The sequence below is a fragment of the Cherax quadricarinatus genome, chromosome 35 (genome assembly GCF_038502225.1).
Source record: "Cherax quadricarinatus isolate ZL_2023a chromosome 35, ASM3850222v1, whole genome shotgun sequence".
In the NCBI taxonomy this organism is placed as follows: Eukaryota; Metazoa; Arthropoda; class Malacostraca; order Decapoda; family Parastacidae; genus Cherax; species Cherax quadricarinatus.
Window position 1 is genome coordinate 8286269 of NC_091326.1, and position 2290 is coordinate 8288558.

The following is a 2290-nucleotide window of genomic DNA, read 5'->3' on the forward strand; positions in this document are numbered from 1 at the left end:
TCAAAAATAGCACTGGTCCTAGAACTGACCCCTGTGGGACCCCGCTCGTCACAGGCGCCCACTGTGATACCTCTTCACGTACCATGACTCGTTGTTGCCTCCCTGTCAGGTATTCCCTGATCCATTGCAGTGCCCTCCCTGTTATATGCGCCTGATCCTCCAGCTTCTGCACTAATCTCTTGTGCGGAACTGTGTCAAAGGCCTTCCTGCAGTCTAGGAAAACGCAATCAACCCACCCCTCTCTCTTGTGTCTTACTTCTGTTACCTTGTCATAAAACTCCAGAAGGTTCGTGACCCAGGATTTGCCTTCCATGAACCCATGCTGGTTTTCATTTATAATCTTGTTCCGTTCCAGGTATTCCACCACTCTCCTCCTGATAATCTTCTCCATGACTTTGCACACAATACATGTCAGAGACACAGGTCTGTAGTTTAGTGCCTCATTTCTGTTTCCTTTCTTAAATATGGGGACTACATGTGCTGTCTTCCATTTCTCAGGTAGTTGCCCAGTTTCAAGGGATGTGTTGAAGATTGTGGTTAGGGGCACACACAGCATCTCTGCTCCTTCTCTAAGGACCCATGGGGAGATGTCCGGTCCCATCGCCTTTGAGGTATCAAGGTCACTTAGCAGCTTCTGCACCTCCTCCTCGGTTGTTCGTATGTCATCCAACACTTGTTGGTATATTCCTTCTTGGTGTTCCCTTCTGTGCTGTCTTCCCAGAGCCCTTCCTGTCTCTACTGTAAAAACTTCCTTAAATCTCCTGTTTAGCTCCTCACATACCTTCTGATCATTTCTTGTGAGTTCTCCACCTTCTGTCCTCAGTCTGATCACCTGGTCTTTGACTGTTGTCTTCCTCCTGATGTGGCTATACAACAGTTTCGGGTCAGTCTTGATTTTCGATGCTATGTTATTTTCATACTGTCGCTGGGCCTCCCTCCTTACCTGTGCATACTCGTTCCTGGCTCTGCGACTGATCCCCCTATTTTCATGTGTTCTCTGCCTTCTGTACTTTTTCCATTCTCTATTGCACTTTGTTTTTGCCTCCTTACACCGTCGGGTAAACCAGGGGTTCGTTCTGGTCTTCCCATTGTTTCTGTTGCCCTTGGGAATAAACCTTTCCACTGCCTCCTTGCATTTTGTTGTTACATATTCCATCATTTCGTTTACTGGCTTTCCTGCCAGTTCTCTGTCCCACGGAACCCTTGCAGGAAGTTCCTCAACCCTATGTAGTCCCCTCTTTTATAGTCAGGCTTTTCCCATTCAACTCCTGTTACTCTCTCCACTTGCAACTCTACTATGTATTCAAAGCACAGAACCACGTGGTCACTAGCGCCTAGGGGACTCTCATATGTGATGTCCTCAATGTCTGAACTGCCCAGGGTGAACACAAGGTCCAATCTTGATGGTTCATCCTCCCCTCTCACTCTGGTAGTGTCCTTAACATGTTGGTGCATGAGGTTTTCCAGCACCACATCCAACATCTTGGCTCTCCATGTTTCGGGACCCCCATGTGGCTCTAGGTTTTCCCAGTCAATCTCCCTGTGGTTGAAATCCCCCATAACCAGCAACTTTGCTCTGCTGGAGTGAGCTCTTCTTGCCACCTCAGCAAGTGTGTCCACCATTGCGCTGTTGCTTTCTTCATATTCCTCTCTTGGCCTCCTGCAGTTCTGTGGTGGATTATACATCACTGCAATGACCACCTTGTGCTCCCCAGACTGAAGTGTACCTACTATGTAGTGTGTGTGTGTGTACTCACCTAATTGTGGTTGCACAATTAGGTGCAACTAGGTCCTCTCCCGGCTCCATGAGCTTTATCATGCCTCGTCTTAAAACTGTGTATGGTTCCTGCCTCCACTACGTTGCTTTCCAGACTATTCCACTTCCTGACAACTCTGTTAATAAAGAAATACTTCCTGACATCCCTTTGGCTCATCTGAGTCTTCAGCTTCCAATTGTGACCCCTTGTTTCTGTGTCCCATCTCTGGAACATCCTGTCTCTGTCCACCTTGTCAATTCCTTGCAGTATTTTATATGTTGTTATCATATCTCCCCTGACCCTCCTGTCCTCCAGTGTTGTGAGGCCGATTTCTCTTAACTTTCTTCGCAGGACATTTCCCTTAGCTCTGGAACTAGTCTTGTTGCAAACTTTTGCACTTTCTCTAATTTCTTGACGTGTCTGACCAGGTGTGGGTTCCAAACTGGTGCTGCATACTCCAGTATGGGGCTGACGTACATGAACGATTCCTTACTGAGGTATCGGAACGCTATCCTCAGGTTTGCCAGGCGCCC